Below are 8,860 nucleotides of genomic sequence, written 5' to 3' on the forward strand. Positions count from 1 at the left end.
AAATTAATTTGCCTGTATACAATAAATTAATGTAATATGGCACATTAATAGATTACAAAACTACAAGGGGAAAAGCAATTGATCATTTCAGAAGATGCAGAGAAAATACGTGATTAAAGTCCAATACTGGTCCTAATAAAAAGCTCTTAGAAAACAAGAAATGAAAGAACTTCTTTATTCTGACAAAGAATACCTAAAAAAAAAAAACAACAAAGTAAACTATTGTGATGAATACAAAAAAGGTAAAAACATTAACTTCAAAATTAGAAACAAGTTAACAATAACCTCTATGACCTCTTCCATTCATCATTGTAAGGGAGGTACTTAAGACCTTAGTAAGAAACAGAATCAAGTGTATTATTTACTAGAATCTGAATGAAATAATCTAAACTGTTTATGTTAAAAAAACCAAAAAGATAGGTATAAAAAGAGTAGTTTTCAGAGACTAAGTATCAGGTGTATTTCTATGCCTAGAAACAAAATGTTAGAAATGCAATAAACAGATACAATTTTAACCACAGAAAAATATGAAGAAAAGAAATTCACCAAATAAAAGTCTTGCATGCCATCCGAAAAAAAAAAATTATGACTGTGTGGAAATGCATTAAAGATACAAAAGTAACTGGATAAATATAGCTTCTTCATGAATATGGAAAGCCAATATCTTAACCATATAAAATCTTACCAAAGTGATCCAGATTTAATCTCTATGATTAAATTCTGGCAGAGGTTTGAATGGTACTCAACAAACTTACTCTAAAATTTATATGGAAAAAGACACAGCCAATAATAGTCAAGTTATTCTTGAAGAAAATTAGGTGAGTGTAAATTCCAGCCATAAATATTAGCCAGTAACACTTAGCAGAAAAGATAGAAAAACACACAAATATGAAACTTTAAGTTTAAACTTTAAACTTTAAGTACAAGAGATGTGGTGTTGGGGCAAGGAATAGCGACTTTATTTGGAAAGCTGGCAGACCGAGAGGATGGCCGACTAATGTCTTGGAGAACCATCCAGATCCAGTCACAATACAGGCTTCTTTTATACAAAACAAAAACAAAAACAAAAAACAAAAAACAAAAAACAAACAACAAAAACAAGGGAGGGTGTATGGTTGGTTGTTGCAAACTTCTTGCTGTAGAAATTCTTTGTTCTTGCAGCTGTCCATGTGGGTCAGTTCATGGTGTCCCTGTAAACCTCCAACAAACAAGTGTTATTCTCTATTCTGCAGCTTCTTATCTTTATGTGAGTGCAGAGCTAGCAAGACTAAGCCTAGGAAACAGGACACAGTGGTCAAAACTAAAGGAACAGATCTAATATAGAGTCAGATTTGTTCTCCTCTATTACATTAACTTCAGAAAATTATAATATCCTTATAAATTAAAGGTGTACACACACGAACTCCAGCAATTTTTTTCCTAAGTTACCTTCAACCTTCTGCATGTGTTCTGTGTTCACCAAGATAAATATACAAGTATGTTCATAACATCATTGCTTATAGTAATCAAACATTGTAAATAACTCAAATATCCACTTTTTGGAAAATGGATTAATGGAGTAATTTCTAAGTTGCATTCTAAAAATTTCAGTTTTATAAAAACTAATAATTCTAAATATAAAAATTGTAGTAAAGTGAATGTTTCAGGGGAAATTGAACAAAAATATAACATTTAATAAATATAAATGGCAACTTAAACTAAATGATATCATTTTATTGATATATATGTGTGTTCAAGAAATTATAAAGAAAAGCAGGAGAATGCATTTTAAAATCTCAGGATACCTCCATAGTGAAGAAAGAGAGGTAAATAGGATAAAAATAAAAGCACATTAGGGGCTTTAATAATAAAGTACATGCTTTAGTTAATTTCAAAAAGAAGGTTCATAAATTTCAGTTAGCCAGACAATTATCCACTTTTGTTGTTTAAATTTTATCTTAGTTATTTTTGTGAAAATAGTACAACTTTAGCCTTATGAAATTTGTGGACACTTCCTTTCTGACTTACTACATAGTTACTTTTTGTCAATTTTATATGTACCTTTAAAAATATATATTCTGTGAGGTGTACAAATTGTTAGACAAAAGTTGGAAACTCTATAAGAAAATCCTCTCTATAACTTTTTTGTCTAATTAATCTACAAAGTTTCAAGGGATTTGTTTGTTTTTATTACTGTAAATCCTCTCACTTTAATTTTGAGTTTCTCAATATCCCGACATTCTTTTTTATCAGTCTACCCTATATCAACATATATGAGAGGACCAAGACCCTGATGCCACAATCATTCTTCCCAGAGGAAGCCCATGTCCTGGGATCTATAAGACCCAGCAGCATATATAAATATATATTTATCTACACTGGCACATTATAATCACTCATAATTACCTTTGGACTCACTCTTGGTGTTGAATACTCTATATGTCTGGACAAGTGTACAATGGTATTTATCCACTATTACAGTACCACACACAATTGTTTCACTGCCCTAAAAATCCTCTGTGCTTTACCTAATCAATCTTCCCTTTCTTATAACACTTAGCAATTTTTCATCTTTTTATTATCTCCATAGTATTGTTTTTTCCAGAATATCATGAGGTTGGAACCTTATAATACATAGCCTTTGTAGATTGGCTTCTTTCACTTATCATTATACATTTAAGGATCTATATTATCTTTCTATGGCTTAATAGCTCATTTCTTTTCAGCACTGAATAATAATCCATTGTCTGATTGTACTATGGTTTATCCATTCTCCTACTGAAGGATATTTTTGTTGCTTCCATGTTTTGATAATTACAAACAAACCTGATGTAAATATCCTTGTGTAGGTTTTCATGTGGACATAGTTTTCAGCTCCTTTATGTAAACTGCAAAGAGTTGACTTGAAGGATTTTATGGTAAGAGCACATTTAGTTTTGTAAGAAACTGCCAAACTATCTTCCAAACTGTTTTAATCATTTTGTATTTCCATCAGCAATAAATAAGAGTTCATGTTGTTCTACATCTTGGCAGGATGTTTGGTGTTGTCAGTGTTCTAGATTTGGTTAGTCTAATAGGTATGTAGTAGTAACTTCTTGTTTTAATTTGTAGTTTCCTAATGATATATAATGCTGAACATATTTTCATATGTTTGCTTACTATCTGTTATCTTCTTTGGTGAGGTGTCTGCTCAGGTAAATTGCTCATTTTTTAAATCAGGTTGTTTAATGTTCTATTGTTGAGCTTTTTAGAATTCTTTGTATATTTTGGCTAATAGTCTTTTATCAGATATATTTTTTGCAAATACATCCTCCCAATCTGTGGCATGTCTTATCATCCTTTTGACAATGTATTTTGCAAAGAAAACAAATTGTAATTTTTTTAAAAGTTCAGCTTTGAAATTATTCCTTTCGTTGATCATGCCTTTGGTGCTTTATCAAAAAGAAAAGTGAACAAAGTCAAAATATGGACTAGATAATCCTTTAAATAACAGAACCAAATTTCCAAAGATGGAGCAAAATACCATAATGTACCTATAATATAAAAACCAGTTAAAATGACTAGTTTCTTGATATAAAGTAGAAAATACATAAAAATATATAATTAGAAAAAATTTAACTACAGAATAATAACTATCAGGAAAAAACAACAAACAGGTTGTTTTTTATATAATATTGGCAAAACTGGATTAAAGAAGACAGCTTCTTGAAATTTATGTTTTGTAGAAAAGTCATCCTGAATTTTATATTCTAGAAATAGCCAAAATATTATACAAGTATGAAATAAATGAAGTTATCTTCAGTGATATAAAGAATGAGGTGTTTAATGCCTGAAAAACACATCTGAAGGAAAAACAAAAGAAAGTCACACAAAAAAATGAAAATAAATGAACAAAGTTTTATGTGGAAAACAAAATAGACAGTCATAAATAAATTAGTCAATAATACATATGGATAAGCCTAAATTGAGTCAATTTTCCTATTAAAAGACATTAAAATGCATAGATTCTCAGATATTTGGGGGGAATCTCTATGATATTTGCAAGAGGAACACTTAAACATGCTACAAAAATTATTGAAAATAAAATATGGAAAAAAAAACACCAGAAAGAAATACCTATTACTATAAAAAGTAGTTATATCAGTTTTAGATTTAAGCAACATAAAAGAGCAAGGGTAAATATATTGGAAATGTCATGTTTTATTTCTCAGTTTGGGTGGTAGAGTAATGGATATATATTTTATAATCATAACCTGTATGTATCAAATGTTTCATAATTTAGAAATGCAAATAAAGTAATATAATCAAATCTTACTGTAATGTAACAAATAATTAAACTTTTTTTGCATGTAATTCCTGGGTATTAGTTATGTGTGTGTATGTTATATATATGAATGTTTTTGTCCTAGAATCAAATTATGCACACAATTTTGCTCTATGAACATTAGACATTCTATATTGAGAATCCCTTATGGTTTTAAAAGACTTTAAATATAATTAATAACAAAGTAAATTTTTATTTGTGAAAACCATAAGAAATATAATTACTCAGCTTTACTGATGCTGTTACATTGTTTTTAATGCTTCACACTGGCATTTTTCTATTAAAATAACCATTCTAATATCTCTTTATTTATGCATTTGAAACGACTTTAACTTTGTAATTAAATTCTCAAAAATCTTTAGTGAATAATATAGGTTATGAAATTTAGAGACAGAAAAAATATTACTCACAAGCCCATAATTAACTAAATTTAATCTTTGATATAGAGACTTCCAGAACGGAATCATTAAAAATATACTCAACATTGTAATCATAAACTTTGCACAGAAATTTTAAAATGTTTTACATATCCAAGAAGTCATTAACTCTGTTTTCCTTTTCTTCTTTTTCCCCACTACTTATACCTGATATGGATCAGTCTTGAAGGGATCATCAAGAGGACATGACTGCTGGAATGTGTTTCACTTGCCTTCTCTGAAGAAGCCCTACCAAGTACTTAGCCTTGTGACAGTAATGTGCTTGTTGCCAAGACTATCCGGACAGTATTTTAAGGCTTCTATATAAACTTTTAAGATTCTGGTGGGGTTGCGAGGAGACTCTTGTGGCTGCTCAAGACAAGTCTCATAAGTAAGTTATCTTGCTGATAAGACCTGTCACCCACTAAAATGCAGTGCTCTGCTTCTTTCTATGGCCTCTCCTTCCCCTCTGTGTTGGACCAGTTCGTGGATCATCAAGCAGACTGGGCTGAAGTCCATCCTCCAGCAATTCTCTCTGTGAAGATGTCTGGGTGTAAATTTTTTGGCATCCTTTTTATTTCTAGAAGTGTATTTGGTTATTATTCTAACAACTGCTAATTTGTCCAGATGCATAGTTTTAAGCTTAGAGTGATTTATCTTCCATTCATCATGATGAAAATGTCTCTCCTTACACAGATTCATTATCACGGTGGCCCAGTTTTTTTTTTTTTTATTTCAATTCGAAATTATATAGGCAGAGGTATCTTTTCATCAATTGTGACATCAATGTTTTGAACAATTTTAATATACATGCTGTTTACTGAAATAAAATTGTATAACATAAGAGTTGTGGGTTAAGTTTTATTTGGGGCTAAATGAGGACTATAATCTAGGAGACAGCACCTCAGGTGGCTCTGAGGAACTTTTCTGAAGAGGCAGGGGGAAACTCAGTATTATATATGTAATTTTAGTGAAGGGGAGTATGTGCAGTCAAACACACATTGAGTTCTTTTGCCAGTTATGAGGAGCAGACATCACTGTTAATGAATTTAGTGCTCTTCTAGATATAAGGAGATGCAAGAATTGGGGCTCATAAAATTTTCTCCTGAAAACATCTATCTGAATCTCTATTTTGTCAGTTTTCCCACAGCACAAAGTGCCCCATTCCTAATCTCCACCTTGAACTTTCAGGGAGTGTTGGAGGTCAGCTGCTACAGTGGCTCGTGATTGGTTACAGTACCAAGAAGAAGTAGATGGCAAATGGTATAAATGATTATTCTCCTTAACATTTTTATTTGAATTATTTTTGATCACTTTTTTCTCCATTATAATTTTACATTTTACTTGAAAATATAAAGACTTATGATTGATAAAAATTCACTGTTAAATCTTTTATTTGTAAATATTAGAAAAGAAAGTTATTTTTGCTATCTCAACTTTTTTATACATTTTCTTTTAATTGTATCTGTGTTATTAACCATATAATAATCAATAATGCAAATTGATATAAAGTAACATGCATTTACAAAATCAAACAAGTTAGACTGAAATATCATTTTAAGTATTATTTTTATTTATTGGCATTTATTTTGAAATATTTTCAAAATAGACGTGATCCTCACTTTGTCTACCAGTAGATTCAATACCCTTTAACATAGCATTTATATAATCTTGTCTTACTTCTTACATTTTAAAAAATGTATCCTTTTCTTAGTACTTACTATTATTTTTTTAGGATAAATATATAGTTACCATTACTTCTGATTCTTTGAATGTCTTAGTATTACTTTGGCTTAACTACAAACATAACAACCTTAGTGGTAACACAATTATAGAATTATAATATTTTCCTCAAAGCTTTATAGCTATTTCCATAATATATTGTGGCTAGTCAGTCTTTAATAGAAGAAGACAAGGCTATTCTTTGTTTTCTCTAGAGAAGTAATTTTGTTTATATTTTTTTCTGGTCCACTTTTAAATTTAACATTTTGAAATAGATATAGATAAATATCTATTTTGCATTATAATTAAGCTTTAAACATGGTATATTCTTTTACTTATGTTGCTATGCCTATTCCCTGCCCTGGGAACAGATCTGGGTATCCAACCGTTTGGCACATTTTCTTGGTTGTTCTCTGATTGCTAAGAGTCAGGTCATACCCATACTTTAGCAACTGCACTGGATGACTGAATTTCTAATGTTATTTCCTTCTTTTGAGCTGCAGTTTCATTAAATTTATGTATTAATTATTGTAGAAGCAAATAAAAGCTTATATTTATAGGTAAATGGCATAAGTTTTAGTGGAATGTGGAGGTCACAATACACATGTTTAGTTGATATAGATCTTTACTCTAAATAATGATGAAATTTTTTGATGTTAAGTTGCCTTCCTGCTTTCCTTCCCTCCTCTTTTCTTTCTTTTTGATTGGTATTTTTTTCTCTAAAGTTTATTTTTTTGGCAAAATCTTATTTGAATTGATACAGAGATGAAGGATACACACACACACATAAATGTCTATATAAACTCTACTAAATAAATAATCATAAAATCCCTGTTTCTCAAATCAATTCAAAATATTTTAAGAATGCTGCTTTCCTTGAATTAAACTTAATTCTTCTCCTCACTTATTTATTAAGCAGCATTCCTTTGTCATGCAGTGACTAGAGCCTTGTTCTTCCTGTAAGTAATTGTGTTTTATAAATTTGTAAGCAACCAGAGTGATTTCAGAATTTGTTAAAGATTTACAAAAAATTGACATGATCTTAACCACATGCTGCTATTGCCAATATGCCCTTTTGAGTGATGTTTTTACTAAAAGCAATGTCTGACTCCTTCACATTCCTACAATAATGGCCTTATTATTATACTACAAAAGATGACATCTTCAAACAAAAAATGTCTAACTCTATAACAATATTCCATGAATTCACTTATTACACAAAATTAACAAACTGCTTAAAGAATGAATCAAAACCATATAAGATATTATTTCTCATGTATTGGAAAAAAATTATACGATGAAATAAATTAAATCTAGTAGTGTGAAAACATTCTAAGCCTTTCTAATGATAAAAACTTTAAACATAAAATATTCTACTTCAAAAATGCTTTCAGAGATGTTATAAATGGTGAGAGGATGTATATATCATATATAGTTTTCTGTTTATGAATTTGATTATATTATAGCAATGGAACAGTGTAATATTAAATTTTAAAAAATGCATATCAATTGAAGATATAAATTAACCTCAAATTTGGGTTGTAAATAATTTTATATTTAGCTTTCAGTTTTCTTTATGTGTTTTTATATAATTTCAGGAAAATAATTATCATATATAAATGTACACATCTGAGTATTTATCTAATATGTCTCAATCTCAAGAGTTCTAAAACCCCTCAATTTCCTTCTTTCCTTCCTTCCTCTTTCCTTCTTTCCTTTCTTCTTTTCTCCCTTCTTTCCTATTCCTTTATTGGTAATTTGGGGTATAAAAGTCAATTGTTGGCAATATTTTATCAGAACTTTTAATGTGAATGAAGGATGAGAGATAAATACATATATACACACACACATATAGTGATGATCCAACTTGGAATAAATATTCCCATATTTCTATGAAAAATTATGAATGCATTTAACTATAGTATGTTATTCCTTAACATTTTTCATAATATACAGTATATGTACTTACAACTTTATACTGTGAACTTAATTGTTTAATAACTACCTTCATGCATGGAAGAGTTTTTATCTTATTATAACGTATACTTTAATTATGTGATAAAGGAGAATGACATGGTGTTAAAAAATTATGTTAATGTAATGGGCTTTATGAATTCACAAATTAGCTGAGCACTGAGAGTGATTGGAATTAGATAGGCAAATCTCTTGAGGGGAGTAGGGCATTGATGTGTAAAAGATTATTTCTGAGAGTGAGAATACCATGTGTATGGCCCTGTAGCATGAGGGAACATAGTAAGTACGAGGATTGTAAGAAGTATATCTATGGTAATGATCATGAAGGTGAACAAGGAGTGATTTGAGGCAACTAACAAGGGTAAGGCCAAATATATAACAGTCAGCATATTACAGCAGGCTGTCCGGCGAGCCGGCCCTCCGCCCGCGCCGCGTGGTGGGCAAG

At 30.1% G+C, this 8,860-nt stretch overlaps 1 long non-coding RNA gene across 1 annotated transcript in view; it reads right to left on the minus strand.

Moving 5' to 3' along the window:
- Positions 1–8,860, minus strand: part of LOC141574798 (uncharacterized) — a 48,428-nt gene that overhangs the window by 15,723 nt on the left and 23,845 nt on the right. The gene's annotated exons all lie outside the window — the stretch shown is intronic.

Source organism: Camelus bactrianus, chromosome 23, assembly GCF_048773025.1.
Source record: "Camelus bactrianus isolate YW-2024 breed Bactrian camel chromosome 23, ASM4877302v1, whole genome shotgun sequence".
Lineage (NCBI taxonomy): Eukaryota > Metazoa > Chordata > Mammalia > Artiodactyla > Camelidae > Camelus > Camelus bactrianus.